Here is a 21,152-nt window from a genome sequence, read left to right on the forward strand (position 1 = left end):
TTAAACGATGCATGCTTCCCACTATCGAGCCCACTATTTACGGACGCCGTTCGCCGGGCGGATAGCGAACGCGTGAGGCGTCTTGGTTGTCTGGACGCGATATCCACCTTTATATTTGCCGATCAAACGATCATCGACTTTTAAGCGTAATTACGACGCGATTAGCCGACCGCCGGACACGCGCGTACGCCCGATCAAAATTACCTTTTCAATTATCGGGAGGTAACGAGACATGAGCAGTCGGCACACACATCTTTAATTCCACGAATGAAACTCGAAATGTGCAACAATAATCGTGTATTATATTTTTCTCTGTTAAAAATTTATTTAATAAAAAATATTGAGTATATTTTGAATTATTGATTATCTAGCAAAGGATGTAAAAATATCTACTTTTTTCCGTGCAGTGTGTAGTTTTTTTTTTTTTTTTGCGTCATAGTGAAATAGCGTTACAGGATTAAAAGACCAAAAGCGAAATACGCGGAGAAGCGAGCGATAGATTCGGCGAAATGGAAACCGAGAGAGGCACGGTGGATAACTCATTGAAGAAAGGAAGAGAGCGACGAAGGAAAGGAGAGCAACGGGGGGAAAGAGGGGGAGGAGAGAGAGCCGTAAAGACGAAGTTATGGCTTTTCGCAAGATTCGCCCGCGCCTCCGCCCCTAATAATGGATAAAACGATCATAAATTCGACGGGGGAGCTCTTCGGCCTCTTTAGGAAATATTAATTAAAATGTAATTGTTCCGTACGGAGTCTCGAGTGCGGGTAGGGTTACGAGACCGTCCCCCCGTTAGATCTTACATCGCGAACCTCTTTGTTTTCGCATTCGATAACTCATCCGCGTATCTACCGCCCTTTCCAGACAGCCGCGCAGCGGAGATCACGAATGTACGAAACTCGGGAACAAAATTGCGACAGATAAAGATCAGGAAAATCCGTCGAGCGTGCTATTGTTTCAAGATTAAAATTTGCAATGCTCAAAGTTGCGCGAAATGCGCATTGCGATAGAAAATTTAATTTATTCGCGGCCCGCATTTATCGTCAATCCGCCGCACACATCCCGGTGACAACGATAACAACGACCATAAGCGCGCGCGCATAACGCTCCGAGTGCGAAACGAGAATGAATCGATCCGCGCCGCCGACGACGAATATTTCCGTCGTCGATTAACGCGCGTCAAGAGATCGCGATTAACGCGTTGTCGGTGACGACGCGAATCCGCGAAACAGAGCGGAGCAGCCTGTCGCGATCGCCAGGAGCGTCGCGCCGCGTCGCGTCGTCGGAGTATCGGTGCCGGCTGCGCCATCGACTCGAAAGTAATTCCGCCCGGTGCACGTTATTCCCGAAAACTCGTGTTTTTGGCATATCGCTGTTCCCCGGGCTCTCACGGTCCGAGCTTACGGGCCGTCGTCTCTCTGTGAAGTCCGTCGGGTCTAGGCTGGCACATCAAAGAGAGGGCAAACAAACGGAGGAGGGGGTGGGGTGGGTAAGGGTCCTACCGATGCGATGCAATTCGGACATGGGACACAAAGTGATGACGTCACCAACCGGCCGAAAGCCCTGTTCGTCGTCGGCCATTGTATGCTCAGTCACTGGTTTACAAGTTCATTGCACACTATCACTTTATACCGACACACCGGCCCGGCGACGCCCCGCGACGCCCCGCGCGCCGGCATGATGCTCCTGTCTGGAGCTGACTACCCGCCGCTCTACCTTGTTCGCTCGCTCCCGTTCTCGTGTACGGAAGAGTCGATAAGATCGGGTATCGAGTGAAAAATCGGGATTTTCAATCGAACGCGGACGATGAAATCGCTTCTCAGATTGAGCGATTAAAAGAGGGAATAAACGATGCCGATGTATAATAATTATAATAAGTTTTAAGATTGTGTGTGTATCAATTTCACAAATTAGAATCATAAAAATAGCATATTATTCTATCAGATTCTATAAAGATATTTATTAACGCGCTAAAATTGACGTAAGAGAAATATTGAAAGTTCAAAAATCCTTTTTTTTCCAAATAAGATTAATGCTCTTCTTTTGTGTCGTTATTATAGAATTATTATACATGCTCAATAATAATGACAAAAACAGGTATAAGAGAGAGAGAGTGAAGGACGTATCTCGAGTGTGAAAAACATCGACATGGTAGTCAGTAGCCGAATCCACGCCATTTTGAAAGCGAGGTCGTCGATCGTTCGTTCTGTCGGAAGTCTGTCGTGGTGCGCCGCAGCTGCTACGAAACTCTCATATCCGACAATCGATCTCGGCGCGTGCTGGACTCGCCATTTTGAAGGGGGGTTCGCCATTTTTTCTCTTTACGCACGAATATCGGTCTCGGTCACGAATAGCGGCGGTAGCAACCCGACGATGTCGATGATCGGCACGCACTTACTTCATAGCCCGTCCAGAAATAATCGTCTTCTGTAACGAGAACTACTTCCGAGCCGCCGCACTTTCGAACGCGCCTCGAATTATCGCGAGAGCTCGATAAAAATCATCGATAACATCGTGGATGTGGGACAGAGAAAACGTTATGAGAGACGTTATCAGAGAATCATTAAATTGTTAATCCTGATTGTGGTTTATTCTACGACTCGACAGAAAATGTTTGTCATTTTATGTACTAAAATTGTATGCGCCAAATAGTTAATAAAAATCATATCCGTATTAATCATATCCGTTACCTGATTAGTGACCGTATTTTTCGAAAAAGTCACAAACAGGTCTGTGCGATTCATAGTTGATTAGTTGACAGAGAGACAGCAATGAAAAGATTTTACTACAAACTTCGATCTCGCGACGATCAGCGAGTATCAGAGACTTTCCGCAACGGCACGAGTAACGACTTAACGCGAGTTCGGTGCCGATATTGCGAAATCCGTCGATCGCCGCGTTGTTGGTTGTACACAGCATCAAGGGGGGGAGGGGGAAGGGGGTGTCACAGGAGGGAGGAATGATGAGGGATAGAAGAAGAGAGAGGGAGAGAGAACGGTGGAGAGAGAGAAAGAGCAAAGAGGGGCAGAGCAAAAGATAGAGAGAGGGAGAGAGTGGACAACGCCGAGCCGAGCGTACCACCCAATTACACTGCAGTTCAAACACATGCAAATCCGGAGAATAAGCTTTATTTGTTGTGCAAATTAGCCGCATATTGGCGCACCGAACGAACGGGTTTTGTTACCACGAGAGTGAGAGACGGAGGAGGCGAGAGAGGGTGGGACCTGAGGGGTATGGGCGCGCGGGGCCAGTCGGAGGGAGGAAGGAGGCAGGGAGGGCGATGGAAAGAGAAAGAGAGAAAGAGAGAGAGGGAGAGAAAGAGTATCGTGGGTCAATTGCTTATTTTGAATCGGGCCGGTGGTGCGCCCACCGTCCTGTAAATACCGCATACTGCCGGTGCATACCGCGCCGGCCGCGAAATATATATATGCATACAGAAACACGATCGAAAAATTGCGATAACGATAGCGGAGACCAATTTCTGCCGCCAAATTGCGCCGTGGACGAAGGGTGAACCCGATTGGAAAAAGGTGATTTGCAATACAGAGGATCGAACTAAATCGGGACCGAATGTAAGCACTCGTTTACATCTAATGCGATGTAAATTGCGCGTTGCGCTCGAGTTAGAACTCCAACTCGCGGGCACGAGTCTCGCCGTATTTTCACGGTCAGTCGATTGATCATCCCGGGAGAGCGGACGGAGAGTCGTCCCTCCGACTCGCATGGAATTGGCCCCCATAATCGAAATCAATAAAAATATAGACTTGTCTTGCTTCCGCGCGCAGAGATGCGCCCGGGGGCTCTTCGCCATGACTGACGAGGGGGTCTCGAGGGCTCGATCTATCCTTGAGGGAAGAGAAAACCAGGGCGAGAGAGGATGAGGAACTCCGTGATAGCCCCTGACCCACGGCTATCCTTCACAGGCATCGAATTCGCGCACATCCCGCGGGATCTCTTAGTCAAGACGCGGGCGTTCTCCTGTATCGAACTCGCCAAGGCGAAAAACTCACAAGACTCACCGTCTTGCGCTCGAGAGTATGTGCGTGAAAAGTGAATATAAATATTTCAATAATTATAACGTATGAATTAAGTAGAGAAAAATTACCACATTTCTTTTAATCGCAGTCATCACATTCTGTCATTTTTTCTTATTAAAAATTTGACGCAATTTTTTTATACTTTATAATGTATGTACATTTACGAAAGAGAGACTTGTTAAGCTTTTTAAGGGTGACTTCCTTCTCTCTCGCGAAATTTCCATAAAATCCGCAGCAAGGAGGATTTTGGAAGCATTTCAGTGATATATAAAAAGAGCCTAGCTGTGTTGCGGACAAATGTCGACAGTCATCGCTCGAATTAAAAACTGCGACCCTCGTCGACTTTTGTCCTTTATCACTCCGCCCGCCCGTCCGCCCATCCTTGCGACGCGACGTATATAAAATCAAAATAGAGCCACGAGCGCTTCGCGTTTTAACGATTCCCGGTCGTTTATCCAGTGACTTGCAATCTATTGTTATCCCCGTTTTCCCGCTCTGCTCTGCCATTCTCTGGCCGTCCTCTCTCTCTCGCGCGCGCGCATCCACCCCCGTTCTCTCTCTCTCTCTTTTTTTTTAAATCCGCGCCGATTTCGTCCGTGCCGGGTTGAATTTGAATCGACGGCGCAAAACCGTGGAGTCACCAAGGCTTCATATGTTAGCCGCCGGCATGCGGCAATGGAAGGGTGCGCGCCCTTTCTCAATCCCGCAACGAGAGCCGTCCGGCGCAGCAGCGCGCGCGAGTCGTGCCGTGGAACGCTTTTTCCGACCCACTTCTCGTGGCAAGATGCTCCCGTCATCCTCCAGCACGTGCGCGACGGGCAACGCTTGGCCGAAGAAGCGGATAACCGAATAATAACTGGATTATAAGAAACCGATGTGCACATTTTCCAGTATCGGCATTAACTTTTAAATTAACTCAACGCGAAACTTAACTCGGTTAATTTTTTAACGGGTTTACACGAATTTTAGACTAAACTAGGTTTAAGCAGACGCGAGGTCAAGTTCTCTTTTTTTTTCACTTAAACAGAAACTTTGCCGACAAAGTGCTTATTTTCTCCTCCGAAACATCTAAAGTTTTGATGCAAAAATGAAATATGTATTGCTAAATATACTGATTACTACGATTACGGCTATATATATCTTTGAAACGTCAAATAGCACGAATCGCAGTGTGAGGTACGAAAATCGCGCGATGCTTCGCAAGAGAGAGTCGAGCGGACGATTGCAACAAATCGTGATTTACCGCGCTCACTCGCGAAAAAAAATGCGCAATTGGCGATAGCTGGCGGCTAGAGCTGTAAGACGTAGGAATTCCATTGAGTTTCCGGTTATTTCCATAAATCACGGTAACTGCGACAACAAGATTGCAACATACTGTCGCTGCGACGGCGCATTTCACAATGCGCTCGCTCGCGGCATCCTACATTCCGTTAGAGTAAAGGAAACAATAAAGCAACGCTGTAATAATCGCAAATAGTCCATAATAGTCTTGGCTGTCTAAATGGAACGGCCGAGGTAATCGAGTAATTGCAAAACAACCGCAAATAATAGTGAGTCAGATTGATCATTCGAATAAGTCAAGCGCCGGAATTTACATTCTCGTAATTGCTTGAACATTTATAAGATAAAGAAAACAACTTCTTACTTGCATTTCTTAAAATATCCTTTCCGATACGCATCGATATGAAATCCATGGCGGCGCGGACCGAAATAATAATTCGAGGATGATCTCTTCGGCGATAGGAAAGAAGATTCTAAGGGTGCACAACGAGCGCAGGCGTCATGGGAAAAGAGGCCAGTGAGTCGAGAGTGCCGTAGCGACACGTTCGCTTCAATCAATATGCAAATATGACTGACACTAATTATACGGAAGCTCCGCGACCTCTTTGATGTCGCTTGGCTGACTGCACCACTCGTCTACGAGCAACGAGCGGCGAGTAGGAGAGTCCTTGGTTGCTTGGTCGTCCGGTGGTGCTACTACCAGGACCAGGGAAAGTGAACTCGTAACGAGTTACTCCGAACTACGAATAAATCAACCCGCCACAAGTTCGCTTTCGTTACATTCACGCAGCTTCGCGTCCGGCGGACACGATGACAGTTTAACTATCGGCTTTGGTTTTAATCGGTTCCACCGCAACACCTGGCACGATAAATATGTATTTATCATATTTAAAGATTTGCCAAAGTGAAACTGAATCGATCTATTCGCATACGAAATAATTCGATAAGTCTATTCGCATGAAGACTTCTCGCGTCTCCTTTTTGAGCAAACGTACTTTTGTAAATTTTATGAGAGAATAATAAGCACGCTGAAATTGAATACACAATACATTCCTGAATGTATCGCGCATAAACATTATGACGCGCGATAAAAGTGTATTTAGCGATGTCTCGCCCTCGTTACTCGTCGAAGTCGCGAAAACGGGGAGCGGAAGAAAAGCAGGGAGCGGAAGAAAAGCAGGGAGCGCAAGGTGACACTGTGGATGCTCGCAACTCCTATTAAGGCCGAAACAATTCAAGTGCAGGCAAAATGGCCGACGTCGAGCTTTGAGACAGAAGCTCTTTTCGCGATGCATCTGCGCTACGATGCGGGAGAGAAGAAGGCGTGGTGGTGGAAAAGGAAAGGGGGCGAAGAAAGTGGAACGAATGACGTCGATAACAACGACAGCAAAACCGCGACGAGCGACTTTTTCCATTTAATAGATTCGTCTATACTACGCCGCATCGAGTATCCGCGCGCTCGCCTCCGCTTGCGATGGAAAATAATCAGACAGAAAATATAAACGTCACAATTTACGCAATAATTCAAATTCACCTTTATCATATTATAATTTTATAATTTATTTTCTAATTTAATTCAATCTTTTATTTTATAGTGTTCCGTGCGTTGCAAAAACATCCTGTATATTTTAGTTTGACTCTAGTAACCGCCTCGAAAATTAATCAGTTTCTTTTATTTACGGTGACGTGGCAAACAAATTAAACGGGATGATATCTCTGTCTTCGGTGGAAAATCACGAGAGAATGCTTGTTTTCCATGGCGATCTGGCTGGCTGCGAATAAATATAGTACGCCGCATAATATACACCGAGGGCGTATAGGTATATCGGTTAGGTACACTCGGCGGTGCGTCAACGCGCGAAATAATACCGCTTTATATGCATACGCGATTTGACGCGTAAAGCCATGATTTTTCCACGGGGGTTGCCCTTTCCCCCAAGCGCGCATATACGCGCGAGGGAGAGGCAAGGAGAAAAGAGCGTGCAAGACGAGGTAGGGTAACGGTGAAGGCGGTGGGCGCGGGGAATGGTCGGCGAGCGCGTTACTACTTTACGGTTATTACACCGGAGGGCTAAAGCTCTCTTCGAAAGCCGTCATTCTTCGACTCGCCTCGGAAATCTAATCGTATCGCTGACGAGGAGGAGCGCCGCGTCGTCACGAAACGATGCGCGTCGAAACATATAATCGTACGCGACGATATGTTCACAAGAAGAGAGAAAGAGACTAAATACCGTAAGACTCTTCGTGGATCAATAAAAAAGAATGCCGATGATAAATTAATAATATACGCGATAATTAATATACGCGGAGTAATTTTTGGGAAAAAAGGTACACCGGGAAGATAACTAGTTGCTTAAATAACTGTCGGCCGACAGAATAAAAGGACGATTCGGCGCGCTTGATAAATGTGATCGTCGAATGCAGTCCCGACGCGGGAGGAAGTTGTCAGGATGCACCCCGAACACTTCCCGAGAAGTTCCGCGAACTCGACGCGGACCCACGTCAAGGCATCCAAGCCAGGAGACGGAGACCTTAATCTTGGTAGCCTTAGACAAGGAAACGCGTACACACGGGCGAGCGAACGGGTGCACGTGCAAGGAGCCCGACACTAGCCCCTGGCACGACAATCCGCCATCCTCCAACCACCCCAAACCCGCCCCCTTCTTATCTCGGAGGGGGCCGAGTTTCCTCGGACAGTTTGCCGGCGCTAATGAGCTGGCAAGATAATTAGCATTATGTTAATGCGTGACGCGTGGAGCGGCTGTACCCGGCGGTGGCCCCCAACGGGGTAACCTAACGTTACCCGACCGTTCTTTCTCTCTCTCTCTCTCTCCCGGGTAAGAACTTCCGGTTCGACCCCGCCCCGAAAGTCCCGCTTCCCCGTCCGCGAACAACTCTAACGGTGTTTGTGCCTTATGTTTGTACTATCGCAAGTTCTAGGCAACATCCAAGGCAGCCATCCAGCTACCCCCTCGTCGTGAACACCGGTGGTTTCGAAGAGCTACGAATCTGAGGGGAAGCTTGGGTTACCGGATACAAGTTCGTGGATCCCCGATCTGAAACGTACCGGCTCGTCGTGACGCGCAAGCGATGGTGTTTCCTATCGAAACAATCAATCTATGGAATTCGTAAATACGTTCGCGCACTTGTTTCACCGCTGTTTACTTACTACTTTTCACTACGTAAAAGATTCTTGCATAAAATTATAAAGTTAATGCATTGTTATACGATCGTTAAATAATTAAAGTGCAATAAAAATTCTTATTTTAAGAAATGTATCTGATTTAATTTCTAAAACAAATATTATTGCGAAATTACTTCATCGTTCGAGTCGACTCTTCGTGTCCGTCTCGACTTTTCGAGACAAGAAATGAAGTATACTCCAGAAATATTCCATGAGAGTACTTTTGCCGGTATCTAGAGTAAACGTCCGGGATCTTGCGGGATCAAGTGGAGGCTCCAGCAGATACGCGTTTAGCCCGACATTGGGAAAGTTAATATCCAAAGGGTTGGTCATTCAGGGTTATATTTGCCGAACGATAGGATCGCCGAGATAGGATTGTGCGCCTGGCCATCTCGTCCTGCGCACTTGTATACCTGCGATAACGGCTGGCCACCACTCCGTTGCCATGTTTGTCCAGTCTATATTTCATGCGACTACTACTTGACGGTGACTCGGCGATACACCAACGAAATAATACGATGCGGTGTAACAAACGCGAACGTCATTATTTCAACGAATATTATGATAACGTTTTCGTGTATAAGTATGTGTGTATATATATATATATATATATATATATATATATATATATATATGTGTGTGTGTGTATATAGTTGTAGATTAAAACTACCGTATTATTTAATGTAAATACATCTCTAACTAGAAAACCTTTAGAGAATCCATCTCCCGATTTCGATGAAATTTACAGAACATTTAAAGTTCGATTAAAGAATAATATGCTGAAAAAATTTGCTTTCGAATGTTAAGCACGAAATGTACCAAATAGAAGCTATCTTTGTACCGTGAACAACGAACAGCTTTTTAACTATTAACATTCGGAAGCTAATTTTTTCAGCACATTATTTTCTAATCGAGTTCTAAATGTCCTGTAAAGTTCATCGAAATCGGGGGATAAATTCTCAAAAGATTTCCTAGTAAGAACTAGGAATCAAGTAATAAAAAAATTCTTGTATCTTTAACAAACTCGGAAAATTATTTTAAATACGCAATTTGAAAAGATTGTTTTCTTTGATAAAGTTGCTACAAAAAAATGACAAGGAGGTCCGCCGATAGACTTATCTTCTAACTTTCAAGACAAGCGCGTGAGTGAGTGTGTGCGGCGCTTAGTCTCAGTTTTAACAGCTTCTGAATCACTTGATATAGTCAAGTCGATAGGAAGGAAGAAAGGAAGGCGCGATCATCGATCCGGCCGCGATTCAATAACGTTAAGCAAAGCACGTACACATACGTATGTACGTAGAACTATGCGTAGAGCTACTATCGCCGTCCTAACTAGCCCGGGCTAATTAATTAATCATGTGCCCCCTCCTCGCGCCCCCTACCAACCCTTGGGCAGCTTATCCGGGGGGCCTCGCCGGGCCAAGTTTACCGCCAAGTTGCGCATCTTCGGTATTGTTGGCAAGCGGTTCGGAGGTGTCGAATGTCTCGTCCAGGCGATGCTCCTTCTTCCTCCTTCTTCGTCCTCGAGCTACCCTCCGTCCCTCCCGCTCGTTTTCCGCCCTCTATTTCTGCCACCCACTTGTCGGTCGTCTCCGTTCCTTACGTACTAGTGCTTCACGGCTTGACTCGGTGGCACTCATTATCTTGATTAATTGACCGATGGCCTCCTCCTCCTCCTCCTCGTTCCACCTCCGGCATCGGTTCTACCTCCCCCTGCACCGCAAACCGTGCCCCCCTCCTTCTTCTTCTGGTCTATTTTTCTTATATCATCTATCAAGTGTTTTCGTCTATTTTCCCGCGACGTTTTCGATAATGGTTATGAGAGATATCGCGTTTCCGTCTTCAAAAAATTAAACTGTCTACAGCGCGACGTAATAGAATCTAATGGATTAATATGTACGCGTGTGAAGTTTCGGCAGGCCCGCGCATCGTTGAGATATCGATTTCGCCGCGGGGTGGAAAGTTCAAGCGAGAGACGATGACGACGACAACGACGACGACGAATCGCAATTCCGAACGAAGAAATCGATGATGAATATCGCGAGGAGGCGCGCGACAACTCGTTACCGCGGGATCGTTATTTTATTATTAACGTTCTCGCCAACGCTAAACAAAAGCGCAGGAAAACTTCGACCGCGTCCCTTCTTCTTGTTCTTCTTCGACATCCTCCCGGCTTCTGTCCTCCCACCCCCCCTCCCCCCGTTAGTCCCCTCGCGCGGATGATTCAGCCCCCGCGTCGGTCGGTCGCAGCAACAAAGGGGCAGCCAGGTATCGGACGAGTCTTAATTTAAAGTTAAAATTAATTTCTCTCTCCCGAGCTAGTCGCGGTAAGAAACGAGGTTTCGCGTTTGCCGGCCTTTCCTCCGACTCACGTTATTCTCACTCTCATGCGCGAAATCGACTGTCTGATAAGAGTTCTTGTGTATAAAAAAATAAATTTGAGAAATTTATTGCAAAAGTCCAATTTAAATGTCTCACAACCGCATCATCTCGCTCTCAATTCTTTCAAAATGACATATTACGTCACACCTTGAAGCTTCGAGATTAATAAACAAATAAATCGCGCGTCATGAAGATGCCTGATTAAAAGAAATGCCTTGATTAGCGCGGCAACTCATCTCGAAAATATTTACGTTTCACAATTGAAAGGAGAAAAAGAGAGACGGAGAAAGCAAAGCAACTCAAATTAAGAGACTCAAAGGAACTCGACATAATTAAATCGCGATAATGACGCAAAGAATATCGCCGGGCTGCAAGCTCTCCTCCCTTCTGTTCGTGGGCCAACAAACCCTTCGGCCGCTCGCCCCGGCTCTGGTTCGCTGATTATTTCGTCGAGTGCTTTGATATTCAAGAAACCAGGAGCCCCGCAAGTTTCTATAATTATCGGAGGGCGTCTTTAAGGTGTCTTTTTCCTCTTCGACGCCACGCCGTAAACGACATTCATTTTTCCCGTTCCGCTCTGACAAACTCGAGTAATTAATCGGCTACTTGTTTCAACTAATCGGCCGAGTGCGTGTCTTGCGATAAATAATTAGTTAATTATACTAATTTCCGCAAATCTCTAAAGAAAATATTATCACAGTAATAAAGTTAATTAAAATAGATTTAAACAATAAAAAACAAAATACTAAAAAAAAATCATATTGCTCTTCAAATGCGCACGATTAAATACTACAAAGCGTATTCGATTTCGCTCACAATGATTCGTTCGCGAACGATTCCTAAACCGTCGTTAACAATTGTCGATCAAGCAGACACAAGTGCCATTCGATTTTACGGAGGAGTCAATCGCTAAACGTATATAAGGCGTATAAGTGAGTTCGAACAAAAGAGAGGGAGAGGGAGCGAGATTTTCGAGCGAGAGAAAGTACAAAACCCCATGCATACAAATGGTATGCTAACAAGATACATTTGTCTACAGTGGTGTATATCCCATCGTTACTAAGTGCGTACGAGACGCGATGGTGTTGGTGAACTCGACACCACCCCCGCGAGCTGTGACGCGCAACTCCCCGGATCTTTTCCTCCCGATAAGCAGATTTATAGATCGATTATAGACTTCGCTTATGATTGGAACCATTTGCATGATGTAGGTATATACAGTCGGTAGTCTCTCCTGCAAGCTTCCCCCCCGTTCTGCATCTTCTATCTCCTTTCCCCCTTTTTCTCTGTTGCTCTCTCGCGTCGTCGCCGCCGCTCTTCAGCCACCATGAATCATCCGTGCCAACTGCTCTCTTATGGTTTCACGCGATAAACGTTTGATGCGCGGTGAGCGATGCGTGTAACGCGGTTGTTTGCATATTCTTCGTTTCACTCGACTCCTTATCCCGCGCACAAAACGCCAACTCGCATCGTCGTGATCATCTCTCGGTGTACTGCCTGCATCCTCCCCGCCTACATTCCCGCGCAAGTCTTAACCGTCTCATTGATAGGATATGTAAATTCGATGTCCCGCAGTAAATCGACTTCGTTCTCACATTTTTGAGCGCAAATTAAAATTTCCGAATTTTCTCGAAGGCTTCACACTCGAAACGTATACTCGGTTTTTTTTTTATTTTCGTATATTTACAAACTTAATTTTAATTCTTCATCTACACTTTACTATTTAACTATCCTTATTTTTATCTCTCCACTTTCTGCATAAACACGATGCAGAATCACGAACGGTTATAAATTTTTAATAGTTGAAAAAAGATGTTAAAGGATATTCCTACGTGCCGTATTTTATGATCGACTCAAGGCATATGCGCGCACACGTCTCTGTGTATATGTGACACCTAAATTATACCAGCTTTTTAATTCTCGCGTATTTATAATTAAATTTTAATATTTAACCTATACTTTGCTATGCAAATCTATACTTTTATTAAATTTCTATATGCGGTAACAATAAGTTACTAATTGATTTTCTTACTTTATTGCAAATATATGTAAAATTTAAATAATGGCTCGAATAAATAACTCCTATAAATCCCTGCATGCCGTGAACTTGTAAATCGGCAAGTGAATTAAATTGTACAAGCAAGAATTTATAATTATTCGCGGAGCTTGCTGAGAGATCTCGTGGTCTGTGAGTGGCATTCGTCGGGCAAACCCGTAAGAAGGGCTGGCATTGGAAAGGGGCGACCGACGACAGGAAAGACGAAACCCCGTCTCGGGGTGCCTCACTCGTGATTGATTAACTACTTTTTTTTTCTCCTCCCCCAACGACGACGATGAGAAACGTAATTATAATTTTTATTCATTACCGGCGCAGCGACGTCGTCAACGGACGGAGATCGCTCCGTTTGATTTCCCATTTAGAGGCACTCGCTTGCGGTTTCGAGATACGATTCTTTCCGGCGCGGCGGACCTTCTCGCTCGCGGTGATCAATATTCATTTGCAGGCCGCAGAGGGTGCTGCTATAAGGGATTAGCTGTCTACGAGACGCGCTAATCAGCGCGATATCGCGTGTCCTTTCTCTTAAATTCACTCAGCCCGATGCGAGAATAAGGAAGTACATATCTCGTGTATCAAACGTGACAGAACATGAATTCTTAAAAATATTAAATAGACGTGTCAAAGTCGGTTAACTCGGAATAGTATTAAATATTTTTAAAAAGTATTATAATAAATGTAAAATAAAATAAATCACAACTCTAATCATTAAAATTATTGATCAGACTGTAATGCATGTTTCCATTTTCAGCGACGTCGAATAATTGAATTACAGTAATTCAATTTCTAACGTAATTTTAATGAACGCAACTGATGAAGTAACTGGCATCGGCTATTAGAAACAATAAATGACGATACCGTCCTTTCCATCCTGCCGGCCATTGATCACCATTCAAGGAGCTGTTCGCCCCTTCCGTCTCGCTCTTTCCTACTTTTTCCTCGTCCTCTCTTATCTTTCGTAGACTCTCCACTCGACACGGCATCCATTTATCTTGTAATTAGTTCCGATCGTCTTGCTCCCTTATATCACACGCGCGCGAGCTTCGTGCCCGAGCAGAGCACGAGCGAGATATGATAAACCGCGCATCGGCAAGTAGACTCGCTAGCTTCGCTCACGAAAACACATTATGATTATTTTCTTTCTTTTAAATTAATCTCTCGACGAAGCGCACGCGTTGCTACGAGCACGTTGACGTTTCGCCGGCAATAATGTAAATCGTTTTCATTCGCTTAAGCTGTAGTTGTGATGGTAGCGGATCGCGGGATGACGTGCCGTCCGCAACGATTCGCCAACAACGATGATTCCAGCCGACACGAGCAATAATTTTAAACTGAATCGAACCCCCGAGACATCCGGGAGTGGCTTATTTGCATACCGACCTGAAAATCCCGCACCCTCTGCCATTCGAAGTCATCCACTCGACATAAGGTGGCCCCGTGCCGCTTGCTCGCTCGCTCGCTCGCTCGCACGCGCGTGTACACACACGCACACTCACGCACACCGTGCCTGTACGTCGCTCACCCTCCTCACCGATCGTTTAGCACTTTGGCGTAATTTTTTCTACCCCCCGGTATTTGCATAGCCGCGAGAGAAGCCCCATCGAAGGAAGAGAAGCCGAGGGCGTCGCGATAAAAATCGATGTCGTCTAATCGAACCAAAACACTCGGCCCTCATTATTTTTGTATTCCAGGTCGAGCTCTAGCCTCTTAGCGAGAGAGAGAGAGAAAACTTCGTCGAACGTATCGAATTCGATGTAAGAGCTGATATCCATTCGAGGAAACATGCCAGCAAATCATTATGAGTATGCATTAAAAATAAGAATCATTTATTATTCCGACCGAATTAATAGCTGAATTAATAGCTTCATAAATCTCGCGCGAGTCGTCAGATATTATCTTATCAACATTCGTATTATGCATGTATCAATTGAGAAAAAATATTATGGTGATTATTTGAAAATGCAATAATAAATAATTTTAATAAATAAAAAGATATAGCTCCACACATAAGACAATTCTCATATCAAACTAATCCCTCCACCATTACTGAAAAAGAGTTTCATATTTTTTGCAATAAACTACTTACCATAATGTTGCTCCGACGTTGTCCGATGCTCTTTGAGCTTCCTGCTTTTTCATGGCACTCACACGCGTTCGAATATAAAAATCGCATTCCGAATATAAAAATCGCAATCGTAATTTTAAACGGCACTCCCGACGTCGCAGGCGAATCGAACCGAATTGTCCTGCGACGTTACACGCAACTCCCGTCATTAACGTCACTCGAAACGCGCATTTTAATGTATATTACCACAGAACGAAATTACGGCGAGGCGAATATAATGATTCACTATCATCGAAGTAATCCGGAAGTTTATCTGCAAAACAAAAATACAATTACATTGCAATAGCGGTCAAAACAGGATTATGGAAAATAATAATTATTATTATTATTAAGCTTATTGTAATTTTTGCTGATTTTATTTGTAACTTCTTATTAAACAATAATTCCAAATAATTACTAATATTTTACCTTTTTATTTCCTTTCTTTTAAAAAGTAAAATAAAAATATTGTGGAGAGAATTACTAATGAAAAGAATGCAAAATGAGAATCAAACAGTTTTGAATGCGTGATGACGAGCCAAAGCATTTTTTTCACTCATATAATTTTGCGGTCTCTTTTTCAACACTCTGCGCATTCATTATACAATCGTGGCGCGTAGTAAAATGAATACCGCACCGGGCGGACGACAAAAATATTTCCCTCGCTAAGAAAAGGTGTGAAGAGGAACAGCGTTACTGCGTTTAAGCGATAATGCAAGGTCTATCCTGTTCCACACGAGGCCATAAGAGGTGCACAGAGCGCCGAAGAAAGTTCTCGCCCAGTATCGATAGGGTATCCCCGGGGCTGCCGTGGTTTACTACGAGCATTACTTCGAGGATAACACCCCGGAATAAAAACCTTTATGACCTTACTTCACTTTCCATCCATTTTATTCCCCCCGCGCGTCGACGTCCATTTCGTACGTATATAATAACGGTGTTACCGCAACCGCGAGTACTCCCTATGCCTCCCCCTCCGGTTTGCTCCCCGCGTCCCTCGTCTCGTCTCTTTTTGCGAAATAATTTACGGCAGGAAAGGCGAATTATGGGACACGATCGTTTCAACTCCCGGACCATCGCTCGGTTTCCATTTACGGCCTGAGAATGCGCGGCAAGCGTTGCAAAACACTAACAGACTTTTTTTTCCTTTTTCAGATTACAACAAATTTCTCAATCTTCGCAATATATTCTTCGAATGATGTAGAACTTGCTTTAATGACAATACTATATGATTGTACATTTAAATTTTACGAGTGAAGAATCAATTTTATTTTTGTTTCGGAAATTGAAAGGACAAGTAATTTGGTATCAAAATGTTAAATAATTAATTGACAGAACATGATAGATTTCTAAAAGTAGCAAAAAAGATTTACAAACTGTACGAATATGAAAATCTTTCTATCGTTGTACGTGGAGGCATCTGCAGAGGAATGGAGCAAAGCAAGCAAATAGGACTCGGTCGATATACATTGAAGTAATTGTGCTAGTCTTCCAACGTGGTTGCGCTGTGTTACAACTATGTATATAATGAGAAAGTTACATGTACATATTATATTACAGCGCGTTAATTTCTTTTTTACAAACTCTAATAATAATTTTTAATTCGATTAATATAATTATAATCATTCGATTATAAACAGATCTAAATCATTGTACAATATAAAAAACAAGATTCTATTAAAGCGCATATTAAACGAATAAATTTGCATTTTTGTTCGAATAACTCAATTCACAAAATTAATTTCCAGCGATTATTTATAACTGTAAAAAACATGCCTCGAAACTTTGACGGAAAGTCGACTTTAATTTCTCAAAGGAAGCCATCTTTCCCGAAAATATACGCGCATTCTGAGACAAGCCGTAAATCTAAGAACGAGTCGAGAGTCCGAGTCTTGCCCGAAGCGAGAAGAGACACTTTCTCATGCGAAGTAATGGTATACATAACGCGACCGGTCGCGCGGTCTCTTTAAAAAATAAAACCGAACCCAGAGTGTTTGCGCCTCGGGAACGAGCGGAGCCGAGCGATACGACGCGACAAGTTGAGGAGGAAGAAACGAAGGGCATATGTAAAGGTGTGGAGAATGTAGTTCCCGTATATACGCTTGAGAAACGAGATAGGAAGAGAGTGGATCGGGCCGGAGTGACGGTGGTCGGTGGACCGCTCGGTGGTGCAAAGGCAGACGCCTTCCCCGGGTTTCATTAACCCCACGCATTCATAATCTCGAGTGTGTTGGACGTGCGAATATAGATTGAGATGGGAATGAGACCGTTTTTGTCCCGGCGGAATATTTGAGGCGCGCGAGGCGCCGGTCGAGTGAGGGCTCAAAGGGGTGAATCTGAAAGAGGAGGAGGAGGAGGGCTATCGTTTGCGCCGCGCGCGTCCGCTGTTTGGCGGGTAAATAGACAGTCGATTGGGGAGGTGTGCGGGCGTCCCTGCCCCCCCTGCTCCGCGGCCCCGGAAACGAATTCGAGAGACCCATTGCGAGAGGAACGCGGCCGCTTTTCGGTCTCGTCGAGTGCGCGGTTCACTCTCGAGCGCCTATCCAGCGATCTAAGCGAATTCTCCCGGATTGGATATGCACCTAATCACCGGGGTACGGACTCCCCCGAGGGTCCTCGATCTCTAGATCGCAAGATAACGCTGATTCTCGAGGACGCTTTCCGCTTCATACGTCAGTCGGCATTTCCAGTTCTTGAATTTAGTTAAGAATCTGTCGGGTTTCTAACAATCTGGCGTGTCATGCGTCATATGTATATAACGATGGAATTGAAAAATTATTCATGTCGGAATATGACAAATTGCAAATTCAGCAGAAATGCTAAAAAAAATCAACGACTACGGATTAAAAGAGCGACATACGGGATGGCGAATCCAGCCGAAATTCATGCATACCGGCAACTGGAGCACAAAGTTCACGACACGTCGGTCGTCGACTACGGAGGTAATGCGAAAGGTCGGAAGAAGGAAAACGGAGAGTACATAAATTCAAAGGAGGAGAAAAAGAGACAGGAGAGAGACGAGGATCAAAGCAGTGGTGCGTAAAGACGGAGAAGAAGGAAGGAGCCGACGAAAAATAAAGAAAGAAAACGGGAAGGGAGAGACGACAAGAACGTACGGCCGCTCTTCCATTTCTATCCTCTCCTCGACTTGCTAGTTGCATTTGCCATTGGGTAGCTCTCGCTCGCGAAACAAGAGGCGGACACGTCGACGGACGACGAAGGGTAGTCGGCGACGGAGGAGGAAGGAGAAAAGGTACGACGCGGTGGGTGGTTGATAGAGAGAGCGAATCAACCAAGCAGGAGGGGATGACGGTCGAGCGACGCCGCCGACGACGCCGACGACGACGACGACGCCGACGACGACGACGACGACGACGACGACGCCGACGACGACGACGACGACGACGACGACGACGACGACGACGACGACGACGACGACGACGACGACGACGACGACGACGACGACGACGACGACGACGACGACGACGACGACGACGACGACGACGACGACGACGACGACGACGACGACGACGACGACGACGACGACGACGACGCCGACGACGACGACGACGACGACGGCGGCGACGACGACGGCGACGACGCCGACGACGACGACGACGGCGACGGCGACGACGGCGACGGCGACGACGACGACGACGGCGACGACGACGACGACGACGACGACGACGACGACGACGACGACGACGACGACGGCGACGACCGGTAGGCAACGCCGGTGGTTGCCGCGAGAGGACCGACGCCACTCGGAGCAGCAACGAGAAAGCGAACGGAACGGAAAGCAGCAAGAGAGAAAGCCGAATGGAGGGCGCGACGCGCGGTGGAGGAGGAGGAGGAGAAAGCGAGAATTCCTGCCGAGGAACGAAGTGGGAAAGAGAGAAGAAGAAGCGAGAGAGCGACGCGCATACGGAAGAGACGACGAGGGACGCGGCTAGAGAGAGGGAAGGAGAAGAGAGCGCGAGAAAGAGGGGTAGGGGCGGAAGAGGGTAAGAGAGGGACCTCGGCTTGGGGTGTGCTCTGTGTGTAGCCCGGTCGATTCAGCCCCGGGCACTCGACTCCAAGCTACCTCTATCTGCCGTATTCCCTCTATTCTCTCTCTCTCCGCAAGCATCGCCACGGTGTTACCTACCGACCCGGCCCCCGCCGTCCTCACCCCCCTTCCCGCCCCCGATCACGAAGGTCCACCCGCTGCTGCTGCTGCTGCTGCTGCTGCTGCGGTCGTGACACTAGGTCCCGATACAACTTCCCCAACGACCACGTTATTTTGCCCGTACGTCTACGTACACGCACGCTGCTATCGGCGCTACCAGTTGTTACTTTCACGGCTCTCGCAACCACAAGCGGAGTTAGGAGAGGTCGGCGGGATAACGAGTTAAGAATTCACTTTTGCGTTCGCTATCGCGTCAAAACTGGCCTCTTCCGTCGACCGCAATCTCGAGACGAGGATTTAATCAGTCGGCCCTCCTCTCGACTCGCAATCGCCTTGTTTAACGATCCGGTCTGGTCTAATTTAGAATTAAATCGAGAAATCTAGACGAAAAGATCTTGGAATAATAGCTATCATTAATAAAATGCAGAGAAGCAACCGACAAGAAATTGTTTCGACTCTCTCAAAATTGTTCTCAGCTAAACTCAAACGACAAATAGAAATCTGCTATTGTCAAATGATTCTAGACGACAAAGGTCGCCATCCTTTACTCGCTGCCATCTTGAGCGATTCGGCGATTTCCGGTGGGGAGTCGCGCAAGTTTCTCAAGGATGCATCCATAGTCCTAGATTCCCTCTCGGGGGGGCAACGAACAATGGCAGTCCACCCGCAGTCAGGCGGAACCGGAGACCCGTGTCTCCCTGCGAAAGAGAGAGAAACGGTGAGAGGGGCGGTTCTCCAGGCGAGGGCGTACGACGGCGGCCGTGTTATTTGTACGCAGACGTAAAAGCAGCCACCTGTGCCACCACCGTGGTGCGCATTGGTTTCTACGTCTGTGCTGTTTGTCTGTATGTCTGATGACGTCAGCCGCCAGGCTCCACCCAAGGTGGTGGTGAGCCCCGCGCTGCCTTCGCGAATCTACCTACCTACCTACCTACCTACCTCGGTCGCCGCCGCGAGCGAGCGCGAGGTCGAGAAGAGGGTGGTCGTCACAGTCGTAGTTGTAGTCGCGGGGGCGCTTGCGCGAAATCGCCGGATCGTTTATTTGTATCTGTCATTGCCGGCTGAGAGGTGGAGTGGAGGGAGGATGCCTCTTTCGCTCTCGGAGGAGAATTCCCCCGTCTGCCCTCCTCTATCCTCCCGCCACTTCTTGCTTTCTTTTCGAGTCTTTCTCCGTGTATCTCTCTGCCCTTCCTCCTCCTCTTGCACCGTCGTCGCCATCGCATCGCGAGGGAATTCGTGGGTACCATACGCCAACTTATCGAACAGCCGACTAATTCGATTTGTCAATCGAATACAAAGTTTCTCGTCGGCGAGGGATGATGAAACGACGCGTGAATCCGTATCGCGGGTATCTTGTAATGCTCTTTACATCGTAACGTTGCGGCGAGTAACTAGGTCGATAACCGGGGGCTCGCGTTTTGCAATGCAAATTGCGAAGCGCACCGCGAGAACGGAGACGTCTTCGTGCGCTCGGACGGTCCTCTCGCCTGCGGCTTTAGCTGCGGCTCCAGCAGCGAATTTATTTCTCGTCTTTCGCATTAAAGCTAGGAAACGGAGCGTTGCAACGAGCGTGGGTCCTGCCTGCGGTCCAGACTAAAGGGTTTTAACCCGCACTTTCATCCTCTCGACCCCCGCTGTCTCTTTTTATATCGTAACCCAACCACCTGGACCGTGTCGTCGTCGTCGGCATCGTCGTCGTCGTCGGCGTCGTCGTTGTCGACGTCGTCGTCGTCGTCGTCGTAGCCGTCGTCGTCGTAACGGTGGTCGATGCTCGGAAATTTAAAAAAGGATTCCATAAATAAGCGCAAACGCAGGGGAGTGCACCGTCGCGACTTTGAAACTCGTTTAAAACGCCTTTACGACGCAAAGTGAACGCGTTATTAATTTCTTCCGAATATAGCGATTGAGAAAAAACTCGCTCTACATCGCCAAGAGCGAAAGTG

The 21,152-nt window shown here is 46.7% G+C and overlaps 1 long non-coding RNA gene across 6 annotated transcripts in view; it reads right to left on the reverse strand.

Annotated features, from left to right (window-relative positions):
• The window catches only part of LOC105671804 (uncharacterized), a 179,667-nt gene that overhangs the window by 144,346 nt on the left and 14,169 nt on the right, over positions 1-21,152 (reverse strand). For all 6 annotated transcript variants that reach the window (XR_001100691.2, XR_010890698.1, XR_010890699.1 and 3 more), the window contains one exon: positions 15,024-15,315. This is a non-coding gene — a long non-coding RNA (uncharacterized lncRNA). The remainder of the gene's footprint in view (positions 1-15,023; positions 15,316-21,152) is intronic.

The sequence above is a fragment of the Linepithema humile genome, chromosome 6 (assembly GCF_040581485.1).
Source record: "Linepithema humile isolate Giens D197 chromosome 6, Lhum_UNIL_v1.0, whole genome shotgun sequence".
Taxonomy (NCBI): Eukaryota; Metazoa; Arthropoda; class Insecta; order Hymenoptera; family Formicidae; genus Linepithema; species Linepithema humile.